Raw genomic sequence first — 21,518 nt, forward strand, 5'->3', positions numbered from 1 at the left:
TAGTGTATCTCTAACAACTCTTAAACAATTTCTACTCATGCATCATAGAAAGTGTCTCATCAGGACGCATCAAAAATTGCTTTGGGAATTGCGCTGCCCAAGACCACACAAAGTTGCAAAGAGGTTGATGTAGTCAAGTCCATCACACAAAGCAGCCTTCCCCTCATCCACACTTCGGGTTACATTCCATTCATTAATTCTTCCTATTGGACCAAAGATACAAGAGCTTGAAAACACTTACTACTAGATTCAGAAATAAGGTCTTTCTCCCTGTTATCAGATTACTGAATAGACCTCTCATAGTAAGGGTGTAGTCCAGTTCAGTTCAGTTTAGTTTATTGTCACGTTATTACAATCAATCCATTTACAGTGCATAGATACATGATAAGGGAATAACATTTAGTGCAAGGTAAAGCCAGCAAAGTCCAGTCAAGAATAGTTCGAGGGGCATCAAAGAGATAGATAGTAGTCCCAATCTCCCCAACTACCTCATTTCAGCCCTTATATGTTTCCTTTTTTTTAATCTGCACTTACTGTGAAGTTGTAATCTTATACACTGCTGCACAATATTCTGCACTCTGGTTCTTTTTCCCTTTGCACCACCTATTATCATTGTGAATTGTTTTTTTTTGTACTCATGCATGTTATGATTTGACTAAATAGCTCACAAAACAATATTTTTCCACTGTATGTGGGTATACATGGCAATAATAAACCAATACCAATTTGTGCAGAGTGTAACCTATGGATTTCCTGTAATTGTGGCCCAAGACTCTGGACTGGTTTAAGATGCAGCCAGATGATTTAGTTGGGAAAATAGTGGGATTGTGTTTTCTAGCCCAGAGCGATATAATTCCTCAGAGGTTGATTTCTGGATAATAGGTGACAGTGGGTTCGTCAGATGATTCAGGAAGACAATGTTAAGTTAGAAGGTCAGCCTTCTAATGAATGGCAATTCAGGACCAACGTTTAAGAAACATTTACACAGGTACATGGATAGGACAGGTTTAGAGAGATACGAGCCAAACGCAGGCAGATGGAACTAGTATAGATGGGACAAGTAGAGATGGGACTAGCATAGATGGGACTAGCATAGATGGGACTAGCATAGATGGGACTAGTATAGATGGGACATGTTGGTCAGTGTGGGCAGGTTGGGCCAAAGGGCAAGTTTCCACACTCTATGACTAAAGGGCAAAATGGCACTCTTTTTTAAAGTTCTCTGACAATTTGCAATCCAAAGTCGCCAAATATCCCTTCGAGTGGAGTTATCATGGAGATGCGAGACCTCATTCTTTTTATCCTGGACTTGCATAGTTGACAAAATGGAGTTGATATTTTCTTAGGAAGCTCGTGAAGTAAGAGATCAATCATTTACCCTCATTCCCTGACCACAGAAGCGTCTCTCTCTGGTTTTAAATGAATCTGCTGATTATGATAAACTCAAGCGAATCTAAATTATTATTAATGTGAATTTCTAATCTCACTAGATACCTTTCTTCTGTGTTTATAAAAATGCTGCTGCCACTCATCTGTCTTTCCTGAACCGTAACTACCTCAGAAGAATTAATGAGGCTATTTTCTGCTAACGTTAGTGTCAAAACTACGTCACGAAGTTGAGTCTTAACTAGTTCTCATTAACTTTTTCTGCATAAGTGGAGGTTCATTGAGTTTATTGGTACCTTCTGACGTAGGTAGAGCAGGCCGTGGTCACATGATTCTGCATCCTTGCATCGATGCCAGTCAGTAAAGCGGCAAATGCTTATTTCAGATTGCCCTATTAATTCTTAACAATCTGCAACATGTCACATTTAAACAGCGGAACAAACCTCCTGAAGTATTTGCTTAAACCTAAAGGGTCTCTTATCGAAGAGGAGGCACTGAATGGATGGAAATGTAGTATATAGTTAGAAACTAAAGAAACTGGCATGATTGGCATGACAGCAAACTCTGGCATGACAGCAAATTTAACAATAATCATATAATCTGAGTTTACAGGAGCCCAAGGAAGTGCAAATGCTAGAATCTTGAACAAAAAACAGTGCTGAAGAAGGATCCTGACCCGAATCGTGGTCTGTCCATTCCCTCCACAGATGATACCTAACCCGTTGAGTTCCTCCAGCACATTATTTTTTGAATCCGAGTTAACATGTTGATTGAGTGATATATTCTGGTCTAAACACCACGGATAAAACCCCAGTTCTTCAAAATCCAAATGCCTTGGAATCTTAAGTCTCAGGAGTCCTCAGCAAACAAACAGACTTGGTTGAATGTTTCATCCAAAAGTTGGCATCTTCAGCATGATGGCACTTTCTCACTGTTGAAACATCAACTTCATTTCATGTGCTTGGTTTCCTGGAGAGGAAAGCTCATGACTCAGAGTCCTGAGACACAACGAGTGCAGACTTGCAGCAGTACTGTAAAAGTTATGTTAAAATGCAAACCAGAAATTAATTTGATATTATAGTAACAAGGAACTTCACATACTGGTTTACCAAAGAAAGACACAAAGTGCTAGAGTACCACAGTGGGACAGACAGCATCTCTGGAGAACATGTTACTATCTGAGATAGCATGGGATAATTGCTCTGGGACAACAAGAGAGCCCATGTTTTCATTCTCCAAATGTTTATTTTAGGGTATAAAAAGGTTAAGTGTAATTCTGCTGTCCAGTTTGTCAACTTTTTTTTTAAATAAACTAATTTCCTGAGAAAGAAGACCAACCTGTATCATTGGTCTCGTGGTCCTCAAAACGTAGCTGAGAAATAAGCAGAGATCACATCTATTCTCTTAGATTAATGAAAAATATCATGGCACGTCTTCAGAAAAGGAAAAGGGATCGCCAAGTTAGTCATTAAGTCATAGAGCGTGGAAACAGGCCCTTCAGCCCAAATTGCCCATGCCGACCAACATGCCCCATCTAAACTAGTCCCACCTGTCTGCGTTTGCCCCATATCCCTCTAAACCCATCCTATCCATGTTTCCTATCCTATAATTGTTTCTTAACTGTTGTGATAATACCTGCCTTAACTCATCATCATCGGCGGTCACTTGAAACGGGTATGACTGTCCTCCCCATAGGGTCGTCTACTTGTGGGTCTGCAGATGTCTGTCGAGGCCGATCCATACACCTTGGTGTAACGTGGGCAGTGGAGACTGACGGTGGTTGGTAGTCGTCAAGCCTCCTTCTCTCTCTCCTTTGCCTCTGTGACACGGTGTAGTTCCATTTCATGAAGTGCAGCTCCTTCTTGCACGGATTTCCTCCAGGAGCGCCTGTCCAGTGCAATGTGCTCCCAGTCGCTCGATGTGATATCAAGTTACCTCCTCTGTGAGCTCGTTCCATACACCAACTGCCCTCGGTGCAAAAAAAAGTTACCCCTCAGGCTCCCATTAAATCTTTTCCCCTCACCTTTAACCTATGTCCTGTGGTTCACGATGCCCCAACTATGGACAAAAGACCCTGTGCATTTACCTGATCTATTCTTCACATAATTTTGTACACCTCTAAATGGTTTATGGTAACCATTCAACCAAATCATTGCTATGACTATATAGCCATATCTCAACTCTTTTTGTGGCATCTAGCTGTTAGTAAAATGTTGCCTCCATGTTCCTAACTTTACATCAAGACTAGAATCTCAAAATACATCATTGGTCATAAAAAACCAGGATGGCCGAGTGGTTAAGGCGTTGGACTTAAGATCCAATGGACATATGTCCGCGTGGGTTTGAACCCCACTCCTGATAGTGTGTTCCAGGATACAAAGTTGCCCCATGCTTCTCCTTTAAGTCTGAAGAAGGGTTTTGGCGTGAAACGTTGCCTATTTCCTTCGCTCCATAGATGCTGCTGCACCCGCTGAGTTTCTCCAGCACTTGTGTCTCCCTTCAGTGGTCATTAACCCTATTTCACGCTCCACAAAGATTAATGTACCAAGAACATCCAAGATTTTCTGTTCTCATTCCAGATTCCTACCATTCGTGTTACTGTACTTTTATTCATTGACTATGAAATGCAATTGGATCTCCCATGGTCAAGAAAGTTGGTTCTTTCCGATTGTGCTCAGAGTCCTCATTTTTAAAGATAGACACAAACTACTGGAGTAACTCAGCAGGTCAGGCAGCAGCTCTGGATAAAAGGAATAGGTGACGCTTCAGGTTGGCCCTCTTCTTCAGACTGCTATCTGAAGTCTGAAATTCTGCAGTCTGAAGAAGGGTTCTGATCCAAAACATCATCTATTCTTTTTCTCCAGAGACGCTGCCTGACACATTGAGTTACGCCTGCAGTTTGTGTCTATCTTTGATATAAACCAGCATCTGCAGTTCCCTCCTACACATTGCTCATTACTTCACTTGATTTGGTTATATTCTGTCGGGCTGGGCTATGAGCTGTTACCTGTACAGGGAAGCTTTACTGCTTTGTGCCTAATAAGAGGTTAACTTCCATTAATCACGACTCTCTCTCATTCAGCCAACAGTTTTCTTCTTTGGGGATTTGGGTTTAGTTTATTGTCACGTGTACCAAGCTCCAGTGAAAAGCTTTTGTTGTGTGCTAGCCAGTCAGCAGAAAGACAACACATGATTACATCCGAGCCATTTACAGTAGATAGATGATTAAATAATACTTTTACCACTTGCCATGTAATTTGGAAGAAGAGATCAATATCCAAATCTACACACATGGGAGTGCAGTGGAATGGTTAACTTGCTTTCTGAATGAAATTATAACTTATTGTCAGCAATGAACTGACCCTCCACTAATTGCCCACAACACCGACGGAAATTAACACTGATGGAAATTATCCAGACGCAGTAGAAATGTTCAAGCTGTGGAGCAATATCCTTTCAGAATCTATGAGGTATTGTGAAAGGACTCACATCTCAATCAAAAGATAAACGCAAGAAATAAACCAAGTATCTCAAGTAAGAATTCAGAAATGGAAGCAATTTTGGAACCTCAGCTATTTTCCCAAGATAATACTTATTATGATGCACTCCCAAGATCCAATCTTTCAAAGTTTGGTTTTCAACCAGCGTGCAGAGCTTGTAGATACAGCAGCTTTCAGGCATGTGAATGTATGTGCTGTAGCATCGTTTACAAGGAATTCCAAACATAAAGAAAAATCACCACTGATTCTCACTTACATGCCTTGCTGCACAGAAAAACTATTAATCCAGCATGCTCGGGACTTTGGTGGGCTGGACTGGTAGGTTTTCCTGAGTGTTAACTGTTATTCCTATCAATATCCTAGCATCCCAATCATTGTTTCTTACACTATTATATTGCTTGTTATTGTAAAATAAATGGAATGGAATGCTCGGTCACATGTGACAAGGCTTTGCTACATACCCAAAGTATACAAATAGCGGCCACCTACGGCACTGACAAAGTTACAAAGTAGTTTAGATGAACCTATTTTTAGTCGAAGCCGGTTTTAAACATGTTGGAAAAAAAGCAGCGACCTCGATGAAACCTCAACCACGCGGAAACCACTTTCAACGATTAGGGAAGGTGACCAAAACCTCCTGCGACCTTGCAGTGACCATGGGTTGCAGGCAAGGTCGCCAGAGGTTGCTGTTTAAGTCGCCCAAGTGGGACAGGGGCTTTAGTGTACGGGGATCGCTGGTCGGCGCAGACTCTGTGTTTCTTCTCTAAACTAAACTAAATAAACTTTCTGGTGAACCCAGTTAGTTTCAGGGAAACGTTGGAACAGAGCTCCAGTGAACGTATGCACAGAGTCAAACAGCACAGAAACAGGCCCATCTGACTAATTTATCCCTACCCACAAAGATGCTCATCTAAACTAGTCCCACTTTCCCATGTTGGACCCACATTCCTCTAAACATTTTTTGTTCATGCATCTGCCTAAATGTCTTTTAAAAGTTGTTATTGTACCTGCCTCAAGCACTTTCTCTGGCAATTTGTTCTATATGCACACCACACTTTGTGAAGAAGTTGGCCCTCATCCTCTTTTTAAATCTTTCCCATCTCACCTTAACCCTATGCCCTCCAGTTTTTGATTCATCTTCACTGGAGAAAAAGACTGCGTGCATTTATCTTACCTGTGCCTCATGATTTAATACAGGTACAGTCTGAGCAGCATGCTATAAACTTACATACAGTACACTCAGTCCTTTATCCAAGTCATAACTATAGACTGCAAATAGGTGAGGCCCCAACACTGATCCCTTGAGCAGTGACAAGGAACTAATTTCCGATCTGAAAATCTTTTCTGTTAGCTGGCCACTCCTAGTCAAGTCAAGTCAAGTTTATTATCATATGCTCTGGAGCAGTGAGGTAGAGATAGAATTAAAATCTCACTAGCCGCAGCATTGTAGGCACATAGACTCAGACAACATACAACAACATAAGCAAAACACAAAGTTCAGCACTTTGTGCTTTACTGAGGGTTCCAATATATCCAGTTCCTTGTATCTCCACATTAATTATACATAAATTACAAGTAAATTTTGCAACACAGTGAAAAAGAAAAAGACTACTAAAAAGACACAAGTTTAAAAACACACTTCGTAAACAAATCTATAGTAGTGCAAGATATGGTCAGTAGTGTTCTGTGGCTCACTTTTATTAGGGTTGGGCACTGGGGTTCAAGAACCGGAGTGTTTGTCGGCACAGGGCCTGTACTCGCTGGAGTTGAGAAGAATGAGGGGGGACCTCATTGAAACGTACAGAATAGTGAAAGGCTTGGATTGAGTGGATGTGGAGAGGATGTTTCCACTAGTGGGAGAATCTAGGACTAGAGGTCATAGCCTTAGAATTAAAGGATATTCCTTTCGGAAGGAGATGAGGAGGAATTTCTTTAGTCAGATGGTGGTGAATCTGTGGAATTCTTGTCCACAGAAGGCTGTGGAGGCCAAGACAATGGATATTTTTAAGACAGAGGTAGATAGACTCTTGATTAGTACGGGTGTCAGGGGCTATGGGGAGAAGGCAGGAGAATGGGGTTAGGAGGGAGAGATAGATCAGCCATGATTGAATGGAAGACTTGATGGGCCGAATGGTCTAATTCTGCTCCTATCCTTATGACCTTATGACAGCTGTGGGAAAATAGCTGTTCCTGAACCTGGTGGTATGGAACGCAAGGCTTCTGTACCTCCCATCTGCTGGTAGCAGCGAGAAGAGGAGGGGATGGAGGGGATGGAGGGGATCTTTAGTGATAGATGCCACCCTCTTGAGGCAGCACCTCGTGTAGATGCTTTCGATGATGGGGAAGCAATGGTGCAACCAGTCAGGATACTTTCTACAGTGCATCTGTAGACGTTTGTTTGAGTAATCGGTGACATGCCAAATCTCTATTAAACTTCGAAGAACATAGAGGCACTGGCGGCCTTCTTCATTATGACATAAATGTACTGACTACAGAATAAGGACAAGTCGTACGAGTTGTTAGTGCCTGAATTTCAAGCTGCTAACTTTCCTCATGATGAGAAATGTCAGGTGTTCTCCCTACTTCCCCTTTCTGAGGTCAATGTTTCGTTCCTTTGTTTTGTTAACGTTGAGCAAATGGTTCTTATGTGACAACATTCAACCAGCTGTTCTATCTCTCTCCTGTATCCACTCCACTGTATAACCCACAAACTAATGTGCTCTTATCTTATACAATATGGCAATTACCTTTTGGAATCCCTAATAAACTACATCTACATGGCTCCTTTAATCCACCTGAACGGTTAGATCCTCAGTAAAGTCTAGCAATGTCCAATACAATTTTCCTTTCTTAAGAATAAAGTTGACCCTACTTAATTGCCTTATACTTTTGTATATGTCCTGCTATTACCTTCTTAATGACAGATTCCTGTGTTTTCCCAAAGGCAGTTGTTAGTCTAATTGGCCCGTGGCTTCCTGTTTTCTGTCTCCCTTCTTCCATGAATAATACTATTACATTTGCTGATTTCAAATCCTCTGGGACTTCTCAAGAATCTGGCGAATTTGAACCAATTACAAAAAAATTCTTCCATTATCTCTGCAGCCAGTTAAGACCTTAGAACGCAATCCTTCAGGGCCAGATGACATGTTGGCCTTTAGACCTATTAGTTTCTGTAAAACTTTGTGCTAGTAATAAGGATGATTTTTAGAATTTTAGAATATTTCCGCCCTATTATTGGATGTTTTATTGTCTCCTACTGTGAAGACTAAACCAACATAATTATGTAGAATTTCCATTTAAAAACAAGATGCCAGCCTAATGAGGCAACAGCATACCACAACGTCCCTGTAAAACAGCAAAAACAGCCTGCAAAATACTTAGCCAAGGTGTTCCTATAAAATAAAGGAACAGATCACAGCTCTACTGTTTAGGAAGGAACTGCAGATGCTGGTTTATACCGAAGGTTGACACAAAGTGCTGGAATGACTCAGCGGGTCAGGCAGCATTTCTGGAGAAAAGGAGCAGGCCACGTTTTGAGTAGGAACCCTTCTTCAGACTGAAAGATAGAGAAGGCCAGAACAAAACAGGGCCGGCAACAGCTCTACTGTCCCGGCACGTGGAGTTGTGAATGTGATGGACAATTCACCTGCTAACGAGTGGAGGAGGCTCCAAGAACTTCCACATCTTCGATGGTGGAGGGACTCAGCATATGAGCACTCACAATAAGGCAGAAGCAAATGCAACCACAGAAGTGCAGAATATGTGATGTACCTCAGCATCCTCATGAGATCTTCAGCAAGACAGCCATCAGTCAACTGGCTTCACTCTATGTGTTATCAAGAAATAGCTCAGATCACTGGATACAACACATAGACCAGGAGAAATCTCAATTATTAACTGGAAAACTGCACTCTCAAAACCAGCTGTGCCTCTAACCTAGGAACAGCTCCATCCAAGACTGCAAGAAATTGCCGAAAATTGTGGACACAATCCAGACCATCACACAAACCAACCTCCCTTCCATTGACTCCATTTATACCTCACACAACCTCAGCAAGGCCAGCAGCATAATCAAGGACGTGTCACACCATGGCCAGTCCCTCTTCCCCTCCTCTCCCATCGGGCAAATGGTATAGGTGTGAAAACATACACGTCCAGATTCAGGGGCAGTTTCTTCCCAGCTGTTATCAGGCAACTGAACCATCCTACCAACAACTAGAGAGCAGTGTTCAAGAAGGAACTGCAGATGCTGGAAAATTGAAGGTACACAAAAATGCTGGAGAAACTCAGTGGGTGCAGCAGCATCTATGGAGCGAAGAAAATAGGCAATGTTTCGGGCCGAAACCTTTCTTCAGTCTGAAGAAGGGTTTCGGCCTGAAACGTTGTCTATTTCCTTCGCTCCATAGATGCTGCTGCACCCACTGAGTTTCTCCAGCATTTTTGTGTAACTAGAGAGCAGTCCTGAGCTATTATCTACCTTATTGGTGACCCTTGGACTATCTTTGGTCGGGCTTTATCTTACATTTTACTTCGGAGTCACGTGAGTGACTACATGAAGAACCCGCCACTACGCACGTGTGTCATTATCGCTACACGCATTGTGAACAAGTCATTACGAGGGGAGGACGTTCCTCCCAAACGGCAGGGTTGAACCTGCAACAAGTAAGGTAGGAGAACTTAGTTTCTTGACTTACCTTTTTTACAGGCAGGCTGATGAAAACTGGCTGGGGAGAGTCTGCAGAACTGCAGGCAGCCAGCAACGGCCGGGGTTATTAAAGCCTTCAAACTAAAGGGATTATTTGGGGTTCACCATTAACTCAGTTCCTCATGTCAGTAACTTTGCCAACAGAGGTTACAACCTTAATAGAGGCATACAGCAAAATCATTGACATGAGGATAAACCATCCATCAGACTGGTAGCAAGAATATTGGCAACATATGGGTTCCAGCCACATAATTCAGACCCTTACATTATAAAGATTTACAGAGGGCCAAAATATGAGCTCTTAAAATTAATGGTGATCATTTCAATAGAATGATGAAGCCATACAGAAGCCATATTGGAACTAAATGGTGGAAAGATAACATTGGGCATTGCTCCAATCCTATCATTGTCAGCAACCAGTCTATGGTCCTACATATGGATATTATGCACTAGGACGGTGTGTTACCAATTCCATCTCCAGCTGTGGAGGAAGATGGAATACACAGCAAGCATCATTATTACTAACACTGGGATAACTACCTGGAAATGTTGGGTGTTTTTTTTTTTTCATGGCCTAAAGTCATGTTGCTCTGGAATATATTAAACAGGTTATTAGATTATAAATTAACAACGCTACTGTGGTAGCACATATCAACCACATGGGTGAAAGGGAATCTACATCATGTAACAATCTGGCCAACACAATTTGGCAACCTCATCGGGGGGGGGGGTACTAAGGGAAATACTACGAGACTCTGCGTCTGGTGTTTTTAACAGTACCCGACTGACCTACCCAACCATGGTTCTAGGTGGTATTAGGGAATGAGATTAGAACCATGCAGCACCATCCAAAACAGACGGCCAGAGCAATGGACATGATCACAGCGGGCCACAGACAATCAACCTAAAGACAATGTCTAAAATACATAAACTAATGGGAGATGTGTTGCAACCATAATACATCATCCAGCCTGTTTGGAAGCTTTGTTAACCTACAGGGGCTTAGTATTAGTGACATCAACTGTGCCAGAAGTGGCCCATCTACTTACCTATGGCAAGAGAACGGAACAACAGCTTATGAGGGACACTTTTTATGGGAATTCCCCACAGACCAGGTATTCCCAAATATGGGACATCAGCATCGTCTTAACGTTGTTAAAGAACTGGGCTCCAGCCACAGCGCTGTCATTACAGTTTTTGACATTTTACAAAACTGTCATGCTGATGGCTTAGGTCACGGCACTAAGGACTCAGTCCCTACCAAATTAAGGCTGGATACCTTGACCAGTTCACCTGGCAACTTACACTTCTATATTCAGGAATTAGGGAACTAAACAGACATGGGTCAGCAGGCCTTAAAATAACATTTTTTAGAGCCTACCCTACAGATGATTGACTGTGTTGTGAGACATCTACAAATATACATGGAACAAACCCAGACCATAAGTGGCACAGAAGAGGAACTTCTCATCAACGACAGACAGCCTCATTAAAGAATAACAGGCCAGGCCAGCTAAATGGCTAACATAGTATTGACATAAGTTGGTGTAAACACTAACTGGGTTAAAATCTCACTCCACCAGGCTGCAGCAACGTCGGCAGCATTTAAATTGGAGGTTCCTATGGATAAAATCCTCAGGACTGCAGGATGGCCATGGGAAAGAACATTCTAAGGATTATAACTAACCAGTAATGGAAACTGGAATTTTTCAGAAACATTGTTAAATTTCTGTACCATAATTTACCCCAAAAAACAGGGGCTATCAATTATTATTAACTTTATGGTTATTTATATATATCATATTGATGTTCAATATGTTATCACTATTCTCCCCAAAACCAAGGCAGACGTGATGATGGACTCGTTCCACGGCTTGAATCACAGAGCTTTGAAATCTTCATGTAGTCACTCACGTGACTCCGAAGTAAAATAGTAAGATTAAACGAGAACTTACCAGTTCGAAGTTTGATCTGTATTTTATGAGGAGTAACGTTGAGGGAATACATGCCCTCCGCTCCCACCCTTGATCATAAACACAACTGGTATCTTTTCTCTAATCTTACTATGCTTAAGTCATTACACGTATCTGTGATTCACTCCGCTGCTTTGAAGAATGACACACGTGCGTAGTGGCGGGTTCTTCATGTATTCCCTCAACGTTACTCCTCATAAAATACAGATCAAACTTCGAACTGGTAAGTTCTCGTTTAATCTTACTATTAAATGGTATTCATGTTATTACCTTTATCATTCATGTATCTGTACACCATCAATGACTCGATTGTAATCACGTATTGTCTTTCAGCTGCCTGGCTAGCATGCAAGAAAAGTTTTTCACTGTACCTCGGTTCATGCAACAATAGGCTAAACTCAAACTGTTTCAGTAAAGTTACAAAACTTTGTATCTACCCATTGTCCAGACAGATCCTATATATAAATAGCAAAATCCAATCTGGCTAATTAATCAACTCGCTACCTTCATACGTCTTAAGACATTCAGCACCTCCTCAACTGTAATACGGACTATCCTCAGGACTTCACCATTAACTTTCCCAAGTTCCCTAGTCCTCATATCTTTCTCCACGGTAAAAATGGAGGAGAAATATTCACGGAGTAAAACAATATGGAATTCATCAGGAACGTTATTAGTTTGATTGAGATCAAAATGTGAAACTCCCTACCACAAAAAGTAGTTAAAGCAATTAGTATGGATACATTCAAGGGAAAGTCAGATCAGCAGAAGAGGAAGAAAGGATCAGAAAGGTATGTTGATCTGGTTAGAGACCAAGTTTGTGTGAAGCACTAACACCAATGTGAATTTGTTGGAAGAAATGGCAATGTTTGCACTGCAAATACTCTGTTATGTACACGTTCTTCCGGTGTGTCATGTTGGCTGCGTTTGTAATGAAAACTATTTTTTCAGGAATAACCATTCATTTCCATGACAATTGTAACTTTGCTTCTTCCCATTTTTGTTCCTCACATGGGAGATAGATAAGTACAAGAAGTGTCGATAACGAAACCCAGACCGTCACGTAAACCAACTACCCTTCCATTGATTCTATCTACTATTCACGCTGCCTCGTCAAGGCCAGCAGCATAATCATGGACGAGTCTCATCCAGGACAATCCCTCTTCTCGCCTCCCCCATCAGGCAAGTGGTACAGAACTGTGAAAATGCGCACCTCCAGATTCAGGGACAGTTTCTTCCCAGCTATTATCAGGCAACTGAACCATCTTATCACTAACAGGAGAGCGGTTCTGAGCTACCATCTACCTCATTGGAGACCCTCGGACTATCTTTAATCAGATTTTACTGGACAATATCTTGCACTAACCATTATTCCCTTTATGTTGTATCTGTACACTGTGGACGGCTGGGTTATAATCATACGTAGTCTTTCCGATGACTGGTTAGCACATTACAAAAACATTTCATTGTACACATGGCAATAAACTAATCTAAATTAAAGCCTCTGCCTTGGAAGAAATCAATGCTACACAGATGTACACACCGAGCCTGTAGCTAAGGTTGTATAGTGGTCATATTACTGGACCAGTGACCATTTGAATACGAGTTTAAAATAGATATGTACCACAGTGGTAATATATTTCTTCTCTGAGGGTCGCTCGCCTCTTTGCCGTTGCTGAGAAGGTTACATGTGCCCATGGTCATGAGAGCTAAACCATCTGGGACTATGCTACTGGCAGGGTTACCTATGGTGGGCAGGTCGAGGGGGAAGTTCTCAACAAAGTGTGGCTTTGAAGAAGACCTCAAAGTAGAAACATTCAGAGGAGATAGACACAAACTGCTGGAGTAACTCAGCAGGACAGGCAGCATCTTTGGAGAGAAGAAATGCGTGACGTTTCGGGTCGAGACCCTTCTTCAGACTGAGTCAGGGGAGAGGGAAACTAGAGATATGGAAGGGCACAAAGTTACAGTATCATGTAGTGTCTATAGAAACATAGAAATAGGTGCAGGAGGTGCTGGTCATCCACAATCAGTAACCCTTGCTTGCCTTCTCCCCATATCCCTTGATTCCACTAGCCCCTAGAGCTCTATCTAACTCTTTTAAATTCATCCAGTGAATTGGCCTCTACTGCCTTCTGTGGCAGAGAATTTCACAAATTCACAACTCTCTGGGGGGAAAAGTTTTTTTCTCATCTCATTTAAATGCCCTCCCCTTTATCCTTAGACTGTGGCCCCTGGTTCTGGACTCCCCAAACATTGGGAACATTTTTACTACATCTAGCTTGTCCAGTCCTTTTATAATTTTATACGTTTCTATAAGATACCCTCTCATCCTTGTAAATTCCAGTGAATACAAGCCCAGTCTTTCAAATCTTTCCTCATATGACAGTCCCGCCATCCCAGGGATTAACCTCGTGAACCTACACTGCGCTGCCTCAATAGCAAAGATGTCCTTCCTCAAATTAGGTGTAAACCAGCGTCTGCAGTTCCTTCACACACAACAGTCAGAGGAGGGTGGTTGACCAACAGGTGGATCACCACAATGGCAGAGTATGCAGTAGGTGGCTGCAGCAGGGAAAATCTCCCATGGAGTTCATGCCGGTGGACCCGGGTCTGTCTGGTGGATGTCCAAGCTCCAGTCTCCTCACATTGAATGATGTCACAAACAGGCAGCCACCAGGAGGGACGTACCATATGCACATCCCTGTAAAGTATATGGCTCCATGGTCGACCTCTTAGTTTAGTTTAGAGACACAGAGTGAAAACAGGCCCTTCAGCCCACCGAGTCCGCACCGACCAGCGATCGCCCGGACACCAGCACTATCCTACACACACTACGGACAGTTTACATTTGTACCAAGATAATTAGCCGACAAACCTGTATGTCTTTGGTGTGTGAGAGGAAACCAGAGCTACCCGGAGAAAACCCACACAGGTCACGGGGAGAACGTACAAACTCCGCAGATAAGCGCCCGTAGTCAGGTTCGGACCGGAGTCCCTGGCGCAGCAAGGCAGCAACTCTACTGCTGCACCACCATGCTCCAATCCCCCCTACACCTATCTTACACCTACGCACTAGGGACATCTGGGACATTTACTGAAAAATGGCTCTTAGACCCATAGAGGGAACCCACCAGAAGGACATACATACTCGACTTCTAGTGATCGCTGATGAAGGTGATGTTACTGGCCTTGCAAAGGAAAGGACATCTGCCAACCTTTCCTGGCTTATAGGTGCCTCCAAGACCATAGCAATGGGGCTGCCCATTAATGGCGAGTATTAAATGCATTTATTGCCACCTCTGATTTGGAAGAAATCAGGGCCACCTAAATGACTAGTGATAAACATATACAGCATGATATATATTTTTAAATACCTCTTGAAAGTCAAACTGAAAGTTCTGCTGGGTTAAGAATACAGGCAAGCTGATCTGGCAAAATTACCTCCGAGACAGCAATCACATTCCTGAGCCTGCAGGATAGTAATTAACAGTAATTGCTGGTTAGAATTCTATAAAATCCTAATGGATTAAGTTTGTAGAAGAATATGTCAATGGGTTGTTTTAAAAGACATAATTTCTATGTTTAAAATTGCATTAAATATATGTTAGGCAAGCCCATTGATTTTTATGCAGCATAAACATGTTGTTTAAACCCAATATTTATCTCCATTCTGCAGTAAGCTTAGTTTAGCTTAAACATACAGCGCGGATACAGGGTCTTCAGCCCACCGAGTCCGCACCGACCAGCGACCCCCACACACTAGCACTATCCCACACACACTAGGGACAATTTAAACTTACACCAAGCCAATTAGCCTACAAACCAGCATGTCTGGAGTGTGGGAGGAAACCTAAGATCTCAGAGAAAACCCACGCAGGTCACGTGGAAAAATGTACATACGCCGTACAGAGAGCACCCATAGGTACACAAAATTGCTGGGGAAACTCAGCGGGTGCAGCAGCATCTATGGAGCGAAGGAAATAGGCGACGTTTCGGGCCGAAACCCTTCTTCAGACTGATGGGGGGTGGGGAAAGAAAGAAGGAAAAAGGGAGGAGGAGGAGGAGCCCGAGGGCGGGCGGATGGGAGGGTGGGAGGAGACAGCTAGAGGGTGAAGGAAGGGGAGGAGACAGCACGGGCTAGCCAAATTGGGAGAATTCAATGTTGATGCCATAAGGACGTCCTTATGGGAGAATTCAATGTTGATGCCATAAGGACGTCCTTATGGCATCAACATTGAATTCTCCCAATTTGGCTAGCCCGTGCTGTCTCCTCCCCTTCCTTCACCCTCTAGCTGTCTCCTCCCACCCTCCCATCCGCCCGCCCTCGGGCTCCTCCTCCTCCTCCCTTTTTCCTTCGATATTCCAGCATCTGCAGTTCCCTTTTGAACAGAGAGCACCCATAGTCAGGATTGAACCCGGGTTTCTGGCGCTATAAGGCTGCAACTCTACCCCTGTCATCCTTCTTTTGCCAGTATCTTCAGAAAATCAACTAAATACTGCAACTATATTTTGATCAATCTTGCTTGTCACAGTGCCTGGTTCAGAATTAAAACAAACCAGAAATTAATGTGAAATGCACAGTAAAATACTGGATCAACAGCTCGTCCTGTGGGAAGACAATATTCTACATTGAGCTGTACATTTACTGAGTCACCATAGTATTGGCACTTCATTGACTGAAACATTTTGAATATGTTAAAGGAACTTTTTATGATTGGAAGTTTTTCTTTATAGATAAAACACTTCTCAATTTTGCAATTTATCTTTCGACATGCAAAACTAATGAGTACCTTTTAAACAAAGGAGAACAATATTTTAAAATTATAAAATCCAATGCTGAAAATCTGAAAACATACTGGAAATGGACATGCAGGAAATGGTTTGAATTAATTTCTCTCTACCTCTCATCAAATTTTGTGCAATACACCTGGCAGCACAGTGGTGTAGCCATAGACCTACTTACTGCCTTACAGTGCCAAAGAACCCGGGCTCGATCCTGACTACGGGTGCTTGTCTCTACCGAGTTTGTACGTTCCCCCCGTGAGCTGTGAGATCTTCAGTTCCCTCCCACACTCCAAAACGTGCGGGTTCAGTGGCGGACTGGCCAGGGTGTCAGCTTGCCCAATGGCAGGTGGGCCCCTGATGAAATGGGTCCCCTATATCAAATGAGACGACAGATGGCACAATGGGCTAAGTGTTCGGCTGGCAACCGGAAGGTAGCTGGTTCGAATCCCGCTTGGAGTGCATACTGTCGTTGTGTCCTTGGGCAAGACACTTCACCCACCTTTGCCTGTGTGTGTCCTTGGGCAAGACACTTCACCCACCTTTGCCTGTGTGTGTGGATGTAATTATGTGAAGCACTTTGGGGTCAATGCAAGTTGACTAAAAATGTGCTATATAAATAAAGAAATTTAATTTAATTTAATTTAAGTGGGCTCCTGATGAAGTGGGCCCCCTTTGTCTCCTGGCAACCAATATTTTTAGACCCTGTCCGCCACTGTGCAAGTTTGTAGGTTAATTGGCTTCGTATAAATGTAAATTGTCCCTCGTGTGTGTAGGATAGTGTTAATGTGCAGGGATCGCTGGTCAGTGCGGACTCGGTGGGCCGAAGGACCTGTTTCCGCGCTGTATCTCTAACCTTACGTCAACTGCAAGATGTAGGGTGCAAGCAGCCAAGAACAGCAGCTGGGCACTGCATCAAGAAGCCACAAGAAGCATGCAGGCTTGATTTCTGAGTCAGCTCACACGTTCTTCCGGATAAAGCTGAACTGAGTGAGTTCAGGCTCCTGGGAGAAATGTTATTCATGTTACCTGGCAAATGAAGGGAAGGCCTTGGCACTCATAGCTCCTGTTGAGAGCAATGTTGAGCTCTTGGATTGGAAGCCAATTACATACACTGCCACCCAGTGAAACTACAACTAGACTCAACATTGCAACCTTTATCCTGCATCTTTAATCCGAGATAAGTAGATGATGCCTTTCGGCACACTCCTGCGAGCTCACATCACTCCACACGAATTCAGGTAATGCCCAAGAGCAGAGCAATGAGACCCAGCGATGTGCTGGGTGTAATACTGAACACCTGCACTCCAAAACTAGATGCACCTCCAGCCAAGCTTTCTCACTCCAGTTCTCTCAGGGCATGCGCTGATCAACTGGCATAGGTGTTCACCATCTTCAACCTCTCCCTGAGTCAGCCTGTGATTCCCACTCCCTTCAAAGCATCCATCATTGTTCCTGTTCCAAAGAAACCATTAATCTCCTGTTTAAATGACTACCGTCCTGTCGCACTGACATCAGTCATCATGAAGTGCTTCGAGCGGCTAGTCATCTGCTCCTCTCTCCCTGACACCTTGGACCGTCTTCAGTTTGCGTATAGACCAAACAGGGCCACGGATGATGCCGCTGCCATGGCAACTCACACTACGCTCACCCACCTGGACAATGGGAATACATATGTGAGAATGCTCTTTGTTGATTACAGCTCTGCATTCAACACTATCATCCCCTCAAAACTCGTCCCCAAGCTCCTAGATCTTGAACTGGAGACCTCCATCTGCAGCTGGATATTAGACTTCCTGACGGGCCGGCCCCAGGTGGTGAGAATTGGCTCCACACCTCTTCCTCACTGACCCTCAACACAGGCGCACCACAGGGCTGTGTGCTCAGTCCCCTCCTGTACTCCCTGTTCATGCACGACTGTACTGTTAAGCACAGCTCCAACATCATCTTAAAGTTTGCTGACGACACGACCATCCTGGGCCTCATCACAGACAATAATGAGAGCCTAAAGAGAGGATGTAAAGGCACTAAACAGCTGGTGCCAGGAAAATAACCTCTCTCTCAATGTCAGCAAAACTAAAGAGATGATCGTGGACTACAGGAGACAGCAGGGGAATGGACACCTCCCCATCCACATCGGTGATGCTGAGGTTGAAAGATCACCGAACAACCAAGATGTGGAAATTAGCAAACGCATCACATGCAACATTCTGAGTGTCTCTGCCTAGATTTTATTGGTGCGTCCCCATCCGTTATAATCAATGGTCGACCTGTGTAGAGTCAGGTCTTCGCAGCTTTACAAAACACATCAATGTTACCTCAGAGAATCCCAGGCCAGCACCAGTAAACCAACAATAGTACGATAGACACAAAAAGCTGGGGTAACTCATCGGGTCAGGCAGCACCTTTGGAGAAAAGGAATAGTTGATGTTTTGGGTCACCTATTTCTTTTCTTCAGAGATGCTATTTGACCCGCTGAGTTAATCCAACAGTCTGTGTCTATCTTCAGTGTAAACCAGCATCTGCAGTTCCTCCCAACAACAATACATCTCCTTTCACATCTCGCTCTCTGGACCTTCTGAGGCAGAGAATTCCACAGGTTTACAACTCTCTGGGTGAAAAAGATTTTCCTCATCTCTGGTCTAAATGGCCTGATTCTTAAACTGTGGCCCCTGGTTCTGGACTCCCCCAACATCTAGAACATGTTTCCTGCCTCTAGGGTGTCTAATCCCTTAATAATCTTATATGTTTCTATAAGATTCCCCCTCATCCTTCTAAATTCCAGTGTATACAAGCCCAGTCCCTCCTTTACCATACCATTGCCATTTTCTACAGATGCACCCTGGAGAGCATCCCATCTCCGACCAAGACCACAAGAAATTGCAGAGTTCTGAATGCAGCCCAGTCCTCATGCAAACTAGTCTCCTTCTTCGACTCCACCTATTCTTCACACTGCCTCATGAAAGCAACCAATACAATTCAGGACCACTCACATCCCAAACATTCCCTCTTCTCCTCTCCCCCGTCAGGCAGAACATACAGAAGCTTCAAAGCATGCACCGCCAAATTTGGGAGCAGCATTTCCCCCGCACTGTTAACAGACTCTAGAATGGACCTGATACGCTTGGGATAAATTTCCTGATGCCAAACTACCTTTAGTGTGGCCCTTGTTTTTTTTTGTCTGCATTTGACACCTTAATGTGTCTTTGCAGATACTAGCCAAAATCTATGCCTTTGGTGTTTTCAAGGCTTGTTGGAATCCTCCTTCCAATAAAGCTGTAGAACCATAAGCCAGCACTGTGTATAATCTGTGAAAACCATGAGATATAATCTTTCCTTATTAATATAACTGTAGCATTCATCTTTTCCATGAAAAATATATTTTTTCGAATGTAGTTGCTCCAATTTCTAAGAACTACAAATATTTACGTTGGCATAAAAGCCGTAGCATGCAGTCACAAATGTTTCCTGTCGCAAGGCATTTTAGCCACAGCCCCGCATTTTAAGTGGGCTGCATGAGCTCATCATGACTTTTTCCAAGAACTTGTACCTCATCAATTTAGCAAAGCCCAGTTGATTCATTTAAATGAAATCCCCATTCGTTCCTCGGTTTCTAATGTTGGAAGCAAACATTTTTTATAAATAGTATTACAACTCACTTTTTATTTAATAAGAGTCCAGTTATCCCTTAATCCCTTGCAACACCGGACTAACTAAACATTTTCTCCCTAATTCTTTGTCACAACGTAAGGCAGAGTTTCACAAATCGTCAATCACTAATCAAGAGGGATAACATTTACCCATAATAACCACCAATGAAATCTTATTTCAAATAGGTTGTGGTTACATTATTTCTCCTGTCCTGACAGTGATCAGATGGACTTCAATTACTTAACTAGAGACGTGTGGTTTTGTTTTAATCAATGATAACATGATGCACTCTGTTCAATGTTAACTTCTCTTTGTCGATCCACTCCACTATATTATCGGTCACCTCCATTGATCTTAACATATACCAGAATAACTTTCAAATAACATATTGGGTAAGTGGTTTACAATGACTACACCACAGCAAGAACAGTGATTTGGTTGATTTGCGTTTTTCTGTGCTGATCAAAACCAACCTCTCTTCTCTAATCGTACATTCTACCAATCCATAGCAGGAAAGCAGGGACCCACAGGACACACAGTAATTACATTCACAGTGCCTCACCGACTAATCTTCACATTTATTTATTTGCTAATGATTACCTCTTTTCAGTTCGGCAGCCGTAATTCTTTGGCCCATTTTACATAGAAAGCTACAGAATCAATCTGGATCACCCTGTTCCAATAATGTTGGGTCATTCCTGCAAGATAACTTCACCTCCTGATGTTATTTCAGGTCAGGTTGGGGGGAGTTCCCCCCCCCCCCGCCACGGGTGCCATGTAATCCTGTGCTCCCTGCTCCATGGTCCGATAGTTGGCGACTAAACCGTCTCCCCCACCTGGTTTGCCAGATGAGGAGGGGACTGTGGACCCCCAGCAGGACCAAAAACAAGGCCTGTCAAAGGGCGGATGAGCTTCCAGCGAGCCAACGGCCATCCACACTTCAGTAGAAGTTGCGATCACTGTCGTACATAGCATTGTAAGGAACGATGATAAAGCACACACACCAAAATCCTACACTTCCAGTGGCGGAAGTCCGCAGGAACTGGAGGACAGAGATGTGTGGTGCGTCCGTCACCGTTCCCGTTGGAAACCAGCATCACTGCATCGCTAATGTTTTCAATGATAATGATATTTTGCACTGTTTTTTCAGTTATTCAGTCATGCATGATTCTTCAAGATAGAGGAAGCAATGTTGCTACAAAACTACCATGTGCAATTGATCTTCAATAAAGAGGAATAGATCGGAGAGGCGCACGGAGTCTCTTGCCCAGAGTGGGGGAAAAGATTTACTAGGAATCTGAGGGGTAACCTTTTCACACAAAGGGTGGTGGGTGTATGGAACGAGCTGCCAGAGGAGGTAGTTGAAGCAGGGACTATCGCAATGTTTAAGAAACAATTACTCAGATACATGGATAGGACAAGTTTAGAAGTTTATAGGCCAAATACAGGCAAGTCAGACAAGTGTAGATGGGACATGTTGGTCGGTGTAGGCAAGTCGGGACAAAGGACCTGTTTCCC

General features: G+C 43.2%; 1 non-coding gene across 1 annotated transcript; it reads left to right on the top strand.

The window, feature by feature from the left end:
* The first annotated feature begins 3,664 nt into the window (after positions 1-3,664).
* On the top strand, positions 3,665-3,747 carry trnal-uaa. The gene has a single exon. It is a non-coding gene; the product is annotated as a tRNA-Leu (tRNA).
* Positions 3,748-21,518: the final 17,771 nt, after the last annotated feature.

This window comes from Amblyraja radiata, chromosome 5 (genome assembly GCF_010909765.2).
Source record: "Amblyraja radiata isolate CabotCenter1 chromosome 5, sAmbRad1.1.pri, whole genome shotgun sequence".
In the NCBI taxonomy this organism is placed as follows: domain Eukaryota; kingdom Metazoa; phylum Chordata; class Chondrichthyes; order Rajiformes; family Rajidae; genus Amblyraja; species Amblyraja radiata.